This window comes from Cygnus olor, chromosome 2 (assembly GCF_009769625.2).
Source record: "Cygnus olor isolate bCygOlo1 chromosome 2, bCygOlo1.pri.v2, whole genome shotgun sequence".
NCBI classification, from domain to species: Eukaryota; Metazoa; Chordata; class Aves; order Anseriformes; family Anatidae; genus Cygnus; species Cygnus olor.
In genome coordinates this window covers 28753370-28772813 of record NC_049170.1, presented here as the reverse complement: position 1 = coordinate 28772813, position 19444 = coordinate 28753370, and positions in this window count along the sequence as shown.

The following is a 19444-nucleotide window of genomic DNA, read 5'->3' as shown; positions in this document are numbered from 1 at the left end:
ACACTATACTTTGTTTCACAAGCTTTATTAAAGGTCATTTAAAGTTAACCAGAACTTTGTATTGAACTTAACCCTTTCAATTTTGTAACATTTTATTTAATACAAAGTTAAGAACAGCTGAACTGAGAAAATTTCACAAGGAAATGTTCTAATTTTTCATGAGTTATTTTGACATTGTTTGACAGTATTTTTCCCTTCACCAGTGTAATTTCAGCATAGTTGACACAAGAGGCTGCTTGTACTTACCCAGCAGCTGAATCCCAAATTGCTATGGCTTAAAGCCAAGTTTGAACAGCTTCACTGCCATTCATACCTGAGCTTGCTGCAATTAAGGCCACTTTTTCATTTGTACAAGAGATTTAATGGTTCCACTGTCAACTATCAGCTACATCTGTTAATAAGACATTCCTACCATTTCCTGTAACTTACTTTAGGTATCAAAAATGATGAAGTTGTACTGAATTGTGAATCTCTTTTGGTAATTCTGAAATGAATACAGGCTGGGCAACGATTGCATACAGGACAACCCTGTGGAGAAGGATTTGGGAATATTTGTGGATGAAATGCTTGACATGAGCTGGCAATGTGTGCTTGCAGTGCAGAAAGCCAACTGTATCCTGAGCTTCAAAAGAAAGTGTAGCTAGCAGGTTGAAGGAGGTGATTCTTCCCCTCCACTCCATTCTCATAAGACCCCACCTGGAGTGCTGCATTCAGCTCTGGGGCCCCCCAACATAAGAAAGACCTGTTAGAGCAGTTTCAGAGGAGGACTACAAAGATGGATCAGAGGGCTGGAGCACGTCTCCTATGAAGAAAGGCTGAGAAAGTTGCAGTTATTTAGCCTACAGAAGAAAAGGCCTACAGGAAAGATGGGGATTTATCAGGGACTGTAGTGACAGGACAAGAGGTAATGACATTAAACTAAAAGAGAGTGGGTTTAGATTAGAAGAAATTCTTATGAGATTGGTGGGGAACTGGAACTGGTTGCCCAGAGAAGTTGTGGATGTCCCCACCCTGTTCAAGAACAGGTTGGATGTGGATCTGGGGAATTTGATCAAATGAAAGTGTCCCTGCCCATGATGGGGATTGGAACTGGATGTTTAAGGACCATTCTAACCCAACCCATTCTATGATTCTGAGTCTCTTATGGCTCCACAGAAATCTCCCTGAATGTGGGTGAAGGCAAGATCAAGAATTTACCATCAGAACCTCTATCCTGCTGAAAACTTGTCTTTTGCCTCCTTTTTCTTGTAGCTTTTCTTTTCCCTACTGTGAGAACATTGGTTCTCATGGGTGGTAGATACTACATATGAATGCCACAGAAACACTATGTATGTCAGATTTCTCTTTGGCCTAGATAATTTACATATCAGCCACTGTCATCTCTGTGCAGAAAGGAGACCAAAGTTAAGGATCATCATCATCATCCCATCATCACCATGATCACTAAGATTATGAATATTGGTATTATCATTATCATCTCTGTAGCTTTTCACAAGGTCAGGGTCAAATCAAAGATTTTTCCTAAAGCAATAATGCAAGACTGGATCAAACTCAACTGCAAAACCTGGGAAGACAGCTTATCTTCCTTGGACAGCCTTAATGGGCCATACTCTTCTTTTGTGGATTCAGAGTCTGCACACAAACCAAAAACACTTTCTCTGGTGGGAGAGAGCATAGTAAGTACAGCAAAGACAAACTTACGTGAGGGAAGACAAAGATATGACCACTAGACGGGGATTCTAGGAAACTTTTCCATCCATATTTATATAAATTTTGCACAGAAACCCTAAATACATTTTAAGGCTTGTGTTTCTATTTTCCACCTCATTCTCCACTGTATTATTTTATTTTTGATTATGCAACTTTGAATCTGTGAGTGCAAATATGAAGGAACAAAGTAGAAAGTTGAGCTTTATATTAAGTCTTATTTGAAACCACTGGACTCACCTGCAGAAATCTGAATCAGGTTGGGACAGAGGTAATTTGGTGCTAAGAATGAATATATGAGGATTTAATTAGGACTAATTTCATGGACCAAAGTTTAAAAATTCTATACGTTTCACCAGGCATGAAGATCTGTAGATCTCATTTGGTTTTATTTTGGATCTTCAGCAAAGACGTGTTATGTTACTAACTATTTTAATATTTCAGAATGAAAAACCTGTTCAAATACTTTTACTTATACTCTTCTCTTTGTAGAACAAAGATTTAATTCTGACATCTGATAACCTCAATGTATTAATGTCTCTGATGCCACTAAAACAAGTATTTTAATGTAATTGCAAGGTAGACTACAAGAAGCAGAGGGCGTACATTAGTAGAAATAGCTATAGGAAGCAGACAAAATGATAGAACACTTTAAAAGTAATCGCAAAAGAAATGAATACAAGTTATAAGCAAAATGCTTAAAACATTCCCTAGTGTGAAATTCCTCTTTAGTTGTAAGGGTGCTAGTAAGTGCCTCCTGTATTACTTTCTTATACCATATATATTCTACCATCAGATAGGATAAATGGAAATGTCTTTTTGTTCATTGACAGTATTGTCCTTTCTGACTGAAATGTTTTATTCAAGCCTGAAATTTTAACCCAGCTGACATGAAATCATAGTTTTCTGTCATCATGTCAGTGACCTACATTAATGTTATAAAAGCAGCACCTGGGTTCTAGTTTTTGTAAAATAAACCTTTGTGGAAAACAGGCCAACCACATAAATTTAGCACAGACCTGACTTAATGCTATATCTAAAAAATGCTTATCTTGAAAGCATACTGCATGCCACAGACAAGTCATGTAAGACTTAGAAGGATTCATTTTTTTGGTAACCCGCTTCTAGTATAGCAGCATGTTGTGAAAGGGTGCTCTGGGGAAATGTATTTACATTTTAAAATAATTTGTCTTAAACAATTTAATTGACAGTCTTTATTGAGTTATATTGTATTTAGTCATAATGAAAATTATCCAGGGCCTCATGTACTTATTTGGCAAATTATGAAGATGATTTTGCTTCCTTTGGTCGTATGTAGTAGGTCTCATACAAGTAAATATTTCAGTGAAGATCAGAGTTGTTACTCAAAAGAGTCAGATACCTTGGATGTAAACAAGATAGGTAAGATCAGGAAGACTTAATTATATATTTTTCTTCAACCACAGATTGTTAAGGTTCAAATTCCTAATTTATGTTTCCTGTTCTCTTGTGTCTTGTAGCAAATAGTACTTTACATTCTGCACACTGAAGTGTATGTTTGTACAATAAAAAACTGTAGTAACATTTTTGAAATCCCCCATAAGAGAGTTTATTGTGTGCACCTTATTTATCTATGTATTAGCATAAAACAGTTACCTTATAGAAAAATGTGCTTTTCATTAGGTGCCTTCCTTTACTTTTTGTCAGAAATGTCTTCTCTACTGGTAAGACAATTAGCTAATTCTGTTATCATTTGCAATTCAGGTGACATTGTTGCAGAAATGCTGCATTTTTATGGTGCTTAATCTGTTTAACACATTATTGATAGTGAAGTTCTGATGACTTAAGAATGAAATAAGTATGAAAAATGAGTACACTGTTTTTATAATATTCTCAGTTTGCTTTCTTACTCCAAATGTAATGTTTCCTCATCACAAGAGCCAGCAATAGATGCATAAGGTATTAACCTAATGGTAATAGCAAATGTATTCACACTCACAGCAACAGAACAACAAAATGATAACTGCTCAATATATTTTCCATTTTCACTTCTGAATTTTCTTAGCCTGTGTCCTGAACCCAAGTGACCCTGAGCTCCTACTGAATGGGAGACACTTACTACTTTAGTTGTTGTTGCTGCTTAGAGAATCATACCAATGCTGGAAGCTGGCCAGTGAGTTTTCCTACTAGAGCAAACCGAATACATTACTCTTCATGTTTTCTGCATCGGTTGTTATTCTATCAAAAACTGATTTCACTATTTAGGATAGTTTTTGATATATTCAGATTCTGCTCATAAAAAAGTGCATTGGGTATACCAAGTTTTAGGTACCGGGGTGTTGTAAGGGTGGTCACTGTGGAAGGAGGTAAGGGGCTGCTCTGTGGTGGCCAGAGCAGGTTTCATCTGGCTCCACAATGGACAGGGACACAACCGAACCCATCAGCCAAGCTGGTCATGGCTCTGTGAATACACTTAAGAAAGAGCAAAACACTGCACAGCAGTGAGGAATGAGGAGAAAAAGGGTGAGGAACAGCCCTGTGAGCATGAGGTCAGAGAAGGAGGAGGTGCTCCAGTTGCTAGAGCAGTGATCCACACTGCAGCCCATGGAGGAGTCCACAGTGGAGCATGTATTTCCCCCACAGCCTGTAGAAACCAGGGGAAATGTGGGATGGGAAGGAGCAGCAGAGAGAAACTGTTATGGACTGACTGTAGCACTCCATTCCACCCCCCCCCCCTTCCCTGCAGACATGTAGGGCAGGAGGTAGAGGAGTTGGGAATGAAGGAGTGAAGTTCAGCCTGGGAAAAAGGGGGTGGAGAGGAGGCGTTTTAATTTCTATCTTTGTTTCTCACCATCCAAATCTATTTTAATCAGCAGTAAATTAAATTAATTTTCCCCAAGTGGAGTCTGTTTTTCCTGTGATGGTAATTTGCAAGTGATCTCCCTGTCTATTTTGACCCATAAGCTTCTCCATCTTATTTTCTCACCCTTTCCTGTTGAGGAGAGAGAATAAGAGAGCAGCTGGTTGGGCATCTGGCAACCAGACAAGATCAACCCACCACATCAAACTTCCTCCTTTGCTCCACTCTTTAAAGGGCTGGATGTAATCACCTAAATAGACTATAGACTGAGAGAAAAAGTAATGAGAACCTTAGGGTGAAAGGGGCAGGAAAAGCAGACCAATCTTTGGCTGGTATAAATCCATGGAGCTCTGTTGCTGTCCATGGATACAGTTATCCAGATAAAACAAATGGAACAGTTCTCCTGCTTTAACCAGCTGAACATCTGGTCCATGATTTTGTTTTGTGAGAGAAGTGACAGGCTAATTATGCTTCTTTTATTACCATTTGTGTTTACTTGGTGAATTTTTAAACAAGTTTAGGCTGAAATAATCATAGTAACTCTGCTTTTAAGACCCTTCTTAAAAGTCACCGTGTAAAGATATGTAGAATTTGCATTAGAATTAGTTAAATTGCAAACAAATAACAACACAAGCAAAGAAACAAAAAACCCAAGTAGTATTAACCTCTCTAGGTACAAAATTTTTCAAATTTCTAAATATTTCTCTAAATATGCAGGTTGGGATAACCACGATTGAGTTATCAGCAGCCCTGCGAGGGGGTGATGGACAGAACTGACAAGCAAATAGCCTGGAGTGAGGTGAACGAAAGGGAACATATAATTAACAAAACGGGGATTAAGCAGAGCCACCTCCAGCAATTCCATATAAGCAAGGATGCACCTACAAGGCATCGTTATGGAGAAAAATCACACATCCTTTCTCAGAAATAAGCATGTGCCTCTCTGAAGTGTCTGTACACTAATACACATAGCAAAGGGAAAAAGCTTGAGGAATTAGAGATTTGTGGGCAGTTGCAGGGCTATGATCTTGTTGAGATCATGGAGGCCTGGTGGGATGGCTTGCATGCCTGCAGCATTACAATGGAGGGATATAGGCTCTTTAGGAAGGACAGACCAGGAACACGAGGAGGTGAGCTGTCCTTTATGTGAGAGAACAGCTAGAATGCACAGAGCTCTGCCTGGGGATAGCTATATGCTGACAGCTATTAGCTATTAGTAGCTATTTCTAAAAAAACAAAAATATATCCATAATATGTAGCATCTAGAAAAAGTGATTTATTTTGTAATTAACACATTATCCTCCAAATGAAATTGAAACAGGGAGATAACCAGAAGGTAGAACTACAGCTGTGTTTGTGTATGGCTAATCAAAGAAAGGAATTGTTTGCTTTGATGCTTATCCTGTTGTCCTGCAAAGAATTAACCCAAGCAGCTGACAGTCTAAGCATTTATCTTCTGAATATGGAAATCAAGGAAAAAGAAAAATCACCATAGCACAATTACTACTGCCCCTGAAAAACTGAGCTAACAGTTTACTCTATCAATGTATGTTTTAAAGTTAAATTTATATTTATATATTTACTATTTGGCAGCTTTATTTGTCAGTGCTCTTCATTATCAGAACAAGTAAAATATTTATCATATATGTAAAAATTCACCTTTAAATTATATAAAGTTTCTCTTCCAAACTGAAAGTCATTCTGGAAATCTGACACTAGTAGCAACAAATACCTGTGTCCCACTTCTACACACTGGATATGTGAAGCCAATCTGAACTCTTCTGCTAATCCCTCCTGAGGCCTTTATGTTTTTATTATTCAAACTGGAACTGTGCAGTTTCCTAGCTGCAAGGCTGTTATACTGCGTATGTGTGTGTATACATGTCCATGTTTGTATGTATACATAAATATACAAGTAAACCATTTAAGAAACTAGGACTGTTACAAGAACTAAATGTTCCAAAACTCCTTGGCAGTCAGTAGAGCAGAATCTTAGTGTTTATTTTTTAATTCATTTTTTAAAAGGTTCAAGATTTTTAAAAGGAAACCATTTCACTGACTGGAGAATGAGATCCCATTTCCAAAGGGTGGCAGAGAAATGTGGAGGTCTCTGTACAAATTATTTTTGTACCAGCAACACTCTGAAAAGTACAGAACTATACAGCCAGAAGGAAAGTAGGGCCCTGATACAGAGAAACTAGCAAGATTTTGAGCAGAGGCAACTCCACAGTTGTCATGCACCCTGTTCTATATAGTATATTGGTTTTGCTCTTTTCTCATCAAATAAATATCTCTATTCTTTCCAACAGGTCAATAGATGATCAGCCTGGTATCTGCCATGAGAGAAGACAACATCTGAAGAAATTCTCAATGTAAGAGTGATAATATCGGGATTCGTCCAGCCTGAACTCCTGGTCATAATATATCTGTCAGGGTCCTGAGGGCACTACTAAACCTTCTTGGCCCTGACCAGATTACTGCAAACAAAATTTCCAGGTTTTGATTGTTGACCAATAAACTTCTGGCTCTTTAACTGTTCCATTTTCTCAAATAAATATTCAACTACAGGCAAGTCCATTGTCCTTCGAAAGTGATGAGCCAGAGGCCATACATAAGAGGGAGAGAAGAAACTGGGGAGACAGCGGAGAGAATGGCTTCAGATTTGGACTTGGAGGTGTGAGATTTAAGAGTAAGGCCTAAAGATGTAGAAAGCACATAGGCCTAAGTAAGGCCTGTGTGCTTTCTGTTCATAGTGTGGACTCACAGTAGTATACACATCACCAGTATAGGCTCCTAACTTAGGTGAAATCAAACTGTTTTTCTCCCACAACCACAATGCCCTGAGTTTCTGAACCTGAGGGGCCGGCTTCCCTCACTGGGGTGGTCACTCCCAGCTCACTGGCTGTTCGCCCAGCAGCTTGGCCAGCCCAAGGCCCAGTTGGAAGATGGACAGGACAGATCCTCCAGCTGTTGGTGGTGGCACAGTGACCACCCAGTGCTGAGCACATTGCTCTGAGGAAGCCCATCAGCCTAGCCCTCCAGCTCTGCTGAGCAGCCCTGGTCCCTCTGGAGCCCTGTTGGGAGCACATTGTGAATCTGGACCCACAGAGAGGGCTGGGGTTCGAGGTAGCAGGCACCAACCCATCTGCTCCCAATCACTTTTCACATTGAGTAAGTTTAATTTTGGCACCTAAGATAAGCAGAACTACTACTGGCCCCATCCATGGGCAGTTTGTCCAGGCGTTGTGGGGACACAGGGTTTGATCAGTGCTAAGTCACTGAGCATAGCTGAATTCTTCCTCCTTGGTCTGAAGACACACTGCATGTATAGCATATGGACAAGCAGGCCAGGACTTAACAGTGGTTCCAGACCCATGCTCAGCATATAGATATGTGAATCATCAGCCTGTAGAAGGCTGGTAGAGCAGGATGGTCTGTGGTCAGGACTGCCCTTGACCTCAACATTTTCATCCTCATCCACATGTTGAGCTGCCTTAGGAGGTAAATGGGGAGTTGCTCTTTCCCTCATTTACTGGCAAAAGAATTCATCATCACTGCAACAGTACTCTTTTATTATTATTATTATTTTCTTCCTCCCTTCCTCCCTTCCTCCCTTCCTCCCTTTTGCCTTTCCTCCCTTACTTCTTTTTTTCTAGAAGACCTAATAAACCTTCTGCAGTAGATCAAGAGTTTCCAAGAGAAGGGGGAGCTCCTGGGAGGTGTTCTTAGGAGGCCCAGGTGGTTTCTCTCTCATCTGTGTGGTTACAACTCACCCATCATGTTGTGAGACCTCTCAGTGGCTTAATACATAATAGACAGAGAAACATTCTGCTATAAGATCAGTTTTTATGCTTTTTGCAGAAACAGAGAACTGCCCAACAGTGCAGAAGTTGAATTAACTGTCTGTTTGTCAGAGGTGAAATGGCAACTTTTCACTACATCTACCTCCATTAACATGCTTCCAAGAGAATCAGAGCTTGAAAAATGTGTTAAACCTTTTTTGCTGCACCATAAAATGTCTTAGCTCCCATTTAATTTTATCCATGATTATTTACAATAAAATGACTTTCATCTGCCTATAAATCCTTACCTGGTACATTCTTTTTCCAAATTGCTTTATTAATCTTTAGTTATTATTAATTAGAAATGGCACAAACAGCACAATCATTTCCTTAACTCTGGCCGACAGCTGGGCTTTAATAGACTGCAAAGCATGACTTTGGTTTCTGGAATTTATTTTTCTCCTGCGTTAGTTATGTCACATGGTTGAAGAAGGTGAAGAAAAAGGAGAAATATTTCTGAGTATCATTTTTAATTGTAGAAGGACAATGTTTTATTATAACTATAATGGATTGAAATTCATGTTATGTACTTAAATGATGCAGACTAGTAAAGCAGCTAGCAGCTTTGTATTCACAATTATTCAGAATTTTTTTTTTCATAGCCCCTCTCTTAGGTATCAGCTTACTCATCTGTTACTAGTATCATTGGTCCCTCTCTGCTGTTTTTGTGGGGCCTACAAATTATGTCATGTGTGACACAAATCAAATGATTTCCCTGCAGTGACAATTGATCAGGCAGAATGTTCACATTTAACAGTGCAAGATCTTGGTAATTGTGTAGGAAGAGCGTGCTCTTTCCCTGGACTGATGTGTTGTTGTCATGCACTTGCTAACCGTGTTTCTTTGACTTCACTTAGCCACCTACTGGAATTCTTACTGATGACAGAAAAGGTATCTAAATAACTTGTGAATACCAGGGATGGAGTAGCTTTCAGTATCTACATCTAAATAGAAATAGCAAGCGGAACAGTAGGGAGATTCTGATAACACTGGAAACATTTCAAATCTTTGCATTTTGCACATACCAACTCAATGATTCTTTCTTCTAAACAACATACTGCTATTGCTATTAATGATCAGCTCCGACTAATCACAGCCCATGGGGTAAAAGTGTGACTGGTTTCCCAGCTGATATTACCCTATGCTCAAGTGTTCCATAGATCCTATTCTCGACACAGAATAATCAAGGAATGCCAATCTTCTTCTGTGTCCAGGCTTTTACATATACTGCTTTGGAAATTTGAGAACACTACCTATTTCTGAATTAAAGAAATGCCTTATAATTGGATCTTGAGTTTTTCTAATATAATCAGGACAAAGGATATAAAACTGTACAAAGCGGAATACCTGTCACAGAGAGAGCTATGAATTTACAATGCAAATGTAAGAAATATGGCCCAAGGACTATGCAAATGTTCTGATGAAAAAATTATAATGGAATCTTTTATAAAGGGGCTTGTGTTATTAACATCTTCTTAAACATTTACATAAGTGTGTAAGAAAAGGGAAAAGAGGAACTGCACATAGACTAGGCCATAAGTTAATACTAAAAGAGATCCAATACATAGCATTCAAGAAGACTGAGAAAACACAGCAGAAAAAGATATGATTGCAGAGAACTCTGATGAATGACCAAGACACAAATACTTTCTATTGAAACATATTTTTTTAGGCAAGAAACCCAATTTTTAAGAATAGTTTTTAAAAATAACTTCCTATTTCATTATTACTTAACTAAGCTATTAATTTCTGCCATTTAATTTCTGCTCAAGAAGCAGTATTTCATACTTATTTTTAAAAAAAAGTCTGGTTTTGCACCCGAATCCTTGTGTGACTTTGAGCAATTTGCTTTTCTTGGAGTTTAAACTTTTGATTCCTATTGTGTACAGAGGCATGTCCTCATCTCAGGGATATGGTAAAAATATCACCTGATGATTTGTTGAAATGTTATTATCATGGGATATGTGTGGCAACACAACTTACTCAGTGGATGGATAAATGAATACTATTTATGTATTTATAAAAATTGAAAGTTAATTTATGCAGTGTTCTTTCCATTCTTTGATCAGCTTTGTTTTTACAATCTTGGAAAAGCAATGTCCATAAAAGTAGATGTCCTCTCTACTGTCTAGTAGTTCTTTTGTAGACTACTACCATCAGAAGTTATTGGTCTAGCTGGAGCACCCAAATATTTCATCCTTCCGACAGTACTCATTCTATTTTGTATGCTTAGAATTGTATTATTGTATGTTTTGAAATGTACTCTGCAGACTGCGTTTTCTTAAGAACAGAGACTAGCTTCCTAGCTCTGTTCAAAAACCTACAGTAAGGGCACACAAAGATGTATATTGTAATTTTTGGCTCAATTTTTTGCTTTTTAAAATGGGTTTAAAAAGATTTACTTACACTTTGAGGGTGTACTTAGAGGTTTCCAAGATTAAATTGGTCATGGTAGTTTTTGTGTCTGGAAAACACCAAATGTTATGAGAGGAATGTGGGATCAGAGGGACTACAGCTACAAATAAAATTCCTCCTCAGTACAGGCAATTCTGTTTTTTTTGCAAACTGGGAATGAGCTTGGTCCTTTCAACCAATTACTGCTGAGCTAAAAAATTGGAGATTTTTTTTTTCCAGTTTTATTAAATCAACCCAAGCTATATAGAGAAAAGAATCTTCTTTCTACAAGCAGACTGCTTGTACTTCTTCTGCACACTGTAAACTGTCAGAAACACTTAACATCATGCTGCAAATGTTTTATATCTGCTCTGTCCCTCCCTTGATATTTGTTATTGTTAAAAAGAAAGGACAAGTAAGGCAATTGAAGGTTACCCTTATACCACACACACATGCGCACACACAAAACAGAAAAGAAAAAAGAATCTTTTCAATTATAAATAGTGAATTCTATGAAACAGCTGCAACACTTTTCTGAATTCTTTGTTTCTCACTGCTTTCCCTTCATGCCTTGAGCAACCAAAAGGATTAATTCTGGGTAGTTATTTAAATATAGTTACTTGCTAAAAATCCTCTGCCAAGATCAGAGAAAAGGGATTAGGATTAAACTGTTCTAATCAAAAGTGTTTTTTTTTTTCTTTTTTTTTCTTTTTTTTTTTCTTTTTTTCCCTCCTTGTAGCAAATTCTTTTGCTTCAAGAAACAAGTATTAACACTGTAAGGACAGCAATCTTGTGTAGTGCATATTTCTCAGTGCCAGTAGATATCATCCTTACAAAATATAGAGAAAGGGATTTTCTGTCACGTTTGTCTATCGATGCCCTATGGATGACTAAGGATATTATTAAAAGACCATGTATTAAAATACCATCACCACCATTTGTGTTTCTTTCTGCTTTCAGTTTGTAGAATGGCTTTGGCTTGTATAACTTCTCTTCAGAAATCACACACACAAAGTTTTTGAATGTTATAACTTTAATTAATACTCATCCTTGGTGTGACTGTAATTGTAATAACATCTGTAATGCTTTCCTATCATCTTGACTTCTTTTCTGTAGCAGATGAGGTGCAATAAAATAATATATACAAAATATGTCAACATGCAAATTGCTTCTTAAAATCATGCTCTCTTTGGGTCTCATTTACATTACATTTACACTGTATTTTTCCTCCTTCCTTCCTTCCTGCCATCCGTCCTTCCTTCCTTCCTTCCGACCTTCCTTCTTCTTTCTCTCTCTCTCTTTCATTCTCTTTCTTTCTCAATTTTTCTTTTTTTTTTTTTTTTTTTTTTTGTAAATGATTGCTAGTGGATCTTTGCTGACATAATGACTGTATTTAAATTGCAGCTAGACATTTAGTTAATGTGTGCATGGATGTGCAAGTGCATTTTTTCATGAGGCATAATGGATATTTTAATGACATATAACGCAGATATATTGTTCTAAGCTAAACTTTAGAAGGACACAGAACAAGTTGTAGGGATCATGGAAGGTTGATAGGTTTTTATCAGCCAAACTACTTGAACTGGTACAGAGTATCACATATCTCCCATTCCCCTGCACCACAGAAATCAGGAACAAACCAGTATTTCTGGAACAAATAGAGAATTTATTGCATGACTACCAAATGACTACCTCTGTCTAGTGCTTTCTGAAAGAGGGGTTACTGCCTTTATTGGTGCTCTCTGGTCATCTGTGTTCACAGAGTTAGAAGGGTTAAGGAGGGGTTAGAGGGGTCTGGCAACACTTCTACACTTGGAGAGAAGAGAAAGGGAGCTCTGTTGCAGATTACTTTTAATTATTCTACTGCCCATTTTAAATCACTAGCATGAGCAGTTCAGTGGAAGAAAGGACACTAATGATTTGGGGAAGCTGAGGAGTTGTCAGCTGAATCCATGGGGTGTGGCAGATCCTGACTGCTCTGGTACTAGGATGTAGTCACTGCTGATGTGGTTTAGGAGAGAAGTGCTTTGGTGCAAGAGACGGAGAGGGAAGAAGTGATGGAAGCTTGCTGTAAGTATTTGTGTCAAGCATTATCTATAGGAATGAGAGAAACAAAATCAAAAATACACCTGTTTTGTTTTTTCCTAATTTAATAATCAGCGTGACTAAGTCTACTAAGTGATTTAATTTAATCATTTGTGTGAGTAAGTAAGTCTGCCATTAAATGTATCCTTCCCTTCAGAAATTGATTGTAATTGAAGGGAAGTAAGAAATGCTTTCCATCAGATTACTAAACCATCTTCTAGTAGTAGATAAAGGCTGGCTCAGCTGATGAAGGAACATTGATTGTAGGGATCATTGTTGATGAGGAAACAAATTGTGAATGAAGTTTGGAAAATATTTCCACAGTCCCATTCAGCAATAAACCCTCAGTAGACTGGAAACAATTTAGATGTTAATCTCCTGGGGACAGAAACTCTTTCCTTAAACTCTCTCTCCTTAAAATTCAGCGCACATATAAACCAGAATTATGACTGGGATAATTAGCAACAGTAAGAATGTCAATAATAATGTTGTTTAGCTGTCCATTTCATCCTGTGACAGTTAACTAAAGTTCAGGGCCTCTTGATAGTTTCAGTTAGGTGGAGAGATTGGTAGTGGAGATTTTTAGCCAGTCTTGTTTACCTACAGAAGAATGCACAAGTTTTATTTCCATGAAATGGGAAGATTAAAAAAGGAAGCTATTTTCTTTTTGTGCTAAAGTTTTGTTCTTGTAATTTTTTGTTCTTTTCTTGTGCTCATTTTTTCTCTTATTTCTTTCTAGGCTTTTTACTGTTTCTCTCACAGAGATTTGTGCAAGCACTAACATGTGTTGCTTGGGTGTTGGCCTGGATCCATAGGATGTCCCATTACTGCCTTAGTTTTCAGGAGAGGCTCTAGTTAATGTTGTTGTAAAGATCCCCTTTCTCATAATTGGTGACCTGACCTCATATTTTTCATTTCTCAGCTTAACAGGAAAGAGCCTTCAGCTTCTGGTTTTCAGATAGATGCTGCTGCATTCTGTTCTCTTAGAGTCTGAACAGGTTGTTTTACTTGCATCAGTTCTGTGGAGTTCATATACTTTTTGGCTTGAATGATTTCATGGACTTCTTCTTGCCCTGCCACCACCTAGGATTAGCAGTCAAGCAAAGATATATGAACAGCACTGAAGGTACAAACCTGAAAAGGCAGTTTTAGAAGCAGAACAAATTAAAAACACTTAGTAGCTGAATATTGCTCCAGTCGCTTAACCTCTTACCTAAAATCCCAGACATACTTCAGCCCTTTAAACGGGTGTTTGTAACAAAACACCTTCTTACCATTGCCCTCAGTTCTGAATAATCTTTCCAAGCATTTCTTGGGTACAAAGCTTTGGAGATACATTTTGGGATACAAAGCCATTTTTAAAAATTGTTCTTTGGGAGGCTATGTGCTTTATTTTATTTTATTTTATTTTATTTTATTTTATTTTATTTTATTTTATTTTTATTTTATGGACTTCCTATCAGTCCTACTGGGCTAATTGCTCACAAACAATATAAGAGACTTCTGTTTATGCTTCTTAGATGTAGTTAGCATGTATAAGTGGTGATTTCATGTTTTTATATATTCTCTCACCACCTAGAGACCAACAATGGCATATGACATGTTAACATAATTGAGAGGGTTGGTTAGTGGTGTATTGTCTGGTCATGACATGAAGAGAAAATCTATTTTTCCCAGCTTTTACTGTGAGTTCATGGCAAATAAATGAGTATTATGCTTGCTATTTTATGTGTCAGGTCAGACAATGACTTTTCTTGGTGTTCTGAAATGAGGGGTGATGCTCGAATTTACCACTGCCACCAATATTATTCTTCCTTCTTCTGTGTATGTAGTAAAGTTCATAACAAAATTAAGTAGGTATGGTGTCAAAAGTTATTACACTCCTGCATTTGTGGACAGAGAGATGAAGGAAACTTTACACAGATCAACTCTTGCTGAGCCTTGACTTCCTGCATTGCTCTATGCTTTTCGTCTTCTGTTAAAAGGCAAAGAAAAGGACTCCAGCATTTCTTTAAAGAGATAAGGATCATCTTTTCCCACACACTGCCTCCCACAGACTCCCATTTTTGGAATATTTGGGATGGTGCTCTACATGTATCAACATTCTCCTTGAGAAATACCTGGGATAGAGTGTGACTGTCTAGGACTTTCTTTGACAAAATAACAGATCCCATAACTCATAGAAGATGGTCTCTCAGGCTGATCTTTAATGGAAAAAGAGAGACCTACAAAAGACTTTTCCTTTGGTCCAGTTGTTGGACCACAGCATTCATTATTAGCAGGAAGATACATAAATCTCTTTTGTCTTCAGCTTATGCATACATTTCACTGACTTGTTTAGAAACTAATGTCTATTTTAATGTTGGGTGTATTCTAGATATTGGCAAATGCTTTGTTTCATTTTTATATATACAGATGTTTGAGTCTTAGTGAATTTTTGCTTGGAGCCAGATGGAACCCAGCCAAAATATCAATAGTCCTGTGGAGCATTGGCACCTGACTGCTCTCATATTGTCAAAAACATCAGTGGCTCAGGGCCCTTTGAGAGTGTACGCTGCTAGTTTTCTGACTTCGTCTCAGTCTGTTTTTTCTTGTGGTCTCTCCCTAAAGAAAGTATCACTTTTTCTTCCATGGAAATGGAAAAATGCAGATTCTTACTATCAACTGTACTTCTGTGATTTTTTCTGGTATTCAGTTGTGGGATGGGATGGTGGACTTGCATAGATTAGGCATGATGGTAACCTTTCCTATGGTGCAGCATTCCCCAGTTACTGAATAGGTCCAATGTTGGTGCTAATAACTCTTGAGAATGTTTACAACAGTGACCTCTGAAAATGTTCTGTTCGGTGCAGGTCAGAATAACAAGTTATCTTTTTCATGACTCAGAAAGTATTTGGGATTTTGAAACAGTCCAAGTGCATAATAACAGTTCCCAGTCTAGCTGATGCCTTCATATTTGCGTTTCTTCCAGAGAAGCACCAGAAGTGATGAGTTCTCAAGAGTGTACTCTGTATGTTCAGGTATCCCTGAAACTGAACAGATGTTTTTCAGCTTTGTCGATAGTAGGTTTTTTTTGGTAAATTTGTTAGCATTTTACATGCTTGACTTTGGACTTGTATCCGGGTGTCCTGGTTTCAGTTAGGATAGAGTTAATTTTCCTCCTAGTAGCTGGTAGGGTGCTGTGTTTTGGATTAGGATGAAAAGAGTGCTGATAACATGCTGATGTTTTAATTGTTGCAGAGCAGTGCTTACACTAAGCCAAGGACTTTTCAGCTTCTCGCTCTGTCCTGCCAGCGGGCAGGCTAGGGGTGCAGCAGGAGCTGGGAGGGGACAGACCCAGGACAGCTGACCCAAACTGGCCAAAGGAGTATTCCATACCATCTGACATCATGCTAAACAATATATAGGGGTGGCTATCAGGGATAGGCTGGGCATCGGTCAGCGGGTGGTGAGCAATTGCATTGCGCATCACTTGTTTCGTACACATTATTATTAATTATTATTATTATTATTATTATTTATTATTATTATTATTATTTTTTTTCCCTGTCTTAATAAACTGTCTTTATCTCAACTCACAGGCTTCACTTTCCCATTTCTCTCCCCCATCCCAGAGAGGGAGGGGGGAGGGTGAGCGAACGGCTGTGTGGTGTTTAGCTGCCGGCCGGATTAAACCACAACACTGGGTGACCATGGCAAACAACAGGCAATGTAGTCTTTGTTTTTTACTACTTATTTTCTTCATTATTTAAAGTTGTATTTTTCTGTTCAGGTTTTTATGTGTTGATGGCTACAGTCCCATGATCTCCTGTCATGAAATGAGTGGCTTGCAGGTGGATTGCATGTGAGAAGGTAACAAGAAAATGCGGTGTGAGTACTTAATGTTGGGTCTCAGACCTTTGGAAACAGGCACTCTACATTGCCAAAATTTTAAACTGCTTAGCATAGGATGCCAGTTGAATGCAAAAGCAAACTTAATATCTTGTACATCCATTTCCTTATTTGTCTGAAAAATGATGTTAAATGTTCTTTAGATATATATGCCAGTGCAGGGCAGGCCCAAAGGGACTGATCGTTGTTGAGAGGAGTGAATCATGAGATACTCAATTTTCTGGAGAAAGTGCTAGTGCTCTGGCAATGGGGAATCCTCTGAACCTGAGAAATCTTGTTCTGAATTGACAGAATCAATGTCCATGATATGGGTTTGAATGCTTTCTTATTAGGCAGTCAGCCTGTTGCCAGAGTACCATGGGATCATCTTAGCTAGCTACTGGCATTACCCTTGACAGGAGTCCGTGAGGCCATAAATAGTTTACCCAAATTATTTGTGTGGGAAATGTTATCTGATGGAGTTGTTCTTTTAATACTTTATGTAGACTCTGAGTACTCTTTATTAGAGCACAGGAATTTGGACAGAGCAGGAGCAGTATGGGAAACCATTCCCCCTGCTGACAGAAGTTTTAGTCCCTTTGCCAAATGCTGCTCTCAGTAATACTGTAAAAACAAACAAACAAGCAGAAGCACCTTCAATGAGAACAGAGTGGACCTCTCCTGGATGGTTTAGAAATATCATAATACATTAAATTAGTAAAGGAGGTCTGACCTGCAGAGCAATCTGAAAGCAATTCTACCTATTTGTCTCATCATGCTGAATGTACAGTGCAGCTCATCTGCATGTATGTATTAGATCCAGTACTAACTGGTATTGTTGGATTTACTGTGCTTGCACAGATTATCTATTCTACTGTACAGGTACATATATTTAGCTCATTCCACTCCCCAGTTTGTGCCTGAGGGCCAGATTAGGTGCCTAGGACCCAGGCTGCCTCATGTACCAAAACCAATGCATAGAATGTGCCAGGTTCTATGGACTGACAGGTGGACAGAGGTGGACAGAGCACGCATACTAGATGAGTTATTCTGGTGGTTTGTGCTAGATGTCATGCAGTATCTTTCCTGATAGCCCTTTGAAGCTTCATCTCTTATCATCGAGAAAGATGACTTGGTAGACAAGCAGATGGGTACATGAACATGGTACAGAAAATACACAGTTAATCTACAACCATATTAAATGTGCAAACTTAAAAAAAAATAAAATTCTTACTCCCAAAGAAACAGGATGCTGTAATACATTTTAAATTTATGAGATTTACAACACAATGATAATGTTACACTAATAGAAAAAAAAAAGGACAAACAGGTTGGATAATATTTTGTGTACTACTAAAACAAGTTAAAATTACTTTGGGAACACTATTGGACACATTCTCAGTTGGGTTATATTGTTTAGTTTTACTGATCTGGGTGGAATTATTGCCCTAGAAACTGAGTGAATAATTCACTAAGACATAATCTGTGTGCTACCGTCAACACAACAAAATTATCAGTTATCCCCAAACATTCATATGCCTATATAGAAGTAGGAATGTAAGACTGGGTAAGAACCTTGCCTTTGAAATCATTAAAGCTACAACTATTCAAGACAGAATTTAGTCCATATATTCATTCCACATTTAAAACTAGATCTCATGCAAATTTGGTTATCTTCTTATTTACAGAGATTTTGTAGATAGATTCCTGAAATGCTAGCATGCTATCATTATCAGCTCACACATAAAAAAGATGATGACTGCTATGATCATAGTTTTATCATTTTCAGGTACTGATTATGCCTTGTGGTAGTCTTTAGTAGTTTGAAGAAACAGTCTGACTGCCTGTAATTTCCTTGTCTAAATGCACTTTTCTTTTCTTTTTTTCTTTTTTTTTTTTTTTTCAAACTTCTCTTGAAATAGCCATAGGGATTTTTTTCCTCTGCTTTTTGACTTCTTCCTGGTATTTTGTGTTTGCAAGGCTGTTGCTCTTCCCACATGACCAAGCCATTCCTGTAGCTGTCTTTTTTTGCAAGTGCTTGCACAGACTCATGGGACCCAATTGCAGAAATACCCACTCTAATAGAGTTGCTACTCCTATGCACAGTGTATGTAATTCATATATTTATCTAGAGACATCTGAATGCAAAGTCTGAAATTTGTCATTCTATTTATACCACCGGAGTTCATATTTCACACATGTGCAGGCCAAATCCGTAAACAGTTATTCTGAGTTTTATCTTTGATGCACTTGAGATATTCTAGTCTTGTCTGGTTCCATTGAATTTTGCAAGTGCTGCTATCATAAAAGCAATTTGACTTTTGATTTCTGCTTCAGAATTTCTCTCCTTTGTGATGATAATTCAGAGATACCTGAATGAATCCACTCATTCAAGTTTCTCAACTTTGATGTAAATTTCTTGTTGTGTATGAGAATTTTCTATTGTCCTGGTGCTGGCCCTTTCCTCCCGTTTGATCAGCAGTCCACAGGTAGTAGCTTTTTTGTTAGATCTGCTAGTTAGGGTCCTTTTTCTTCCAGTCAAATTGACATAATCTACAAAGTAAAGATTATAGATCTTTTGCCACTAGCTGATAACTTTGTCCTACCAGAATGTTCAAGCACTTTGGACTTAGTATGTTCAAGGAAAATATGAATAGAGGTGCTACCAGGAGAGATTTCTGTCTTTTAGTCAGTTCTTGTACAGAAT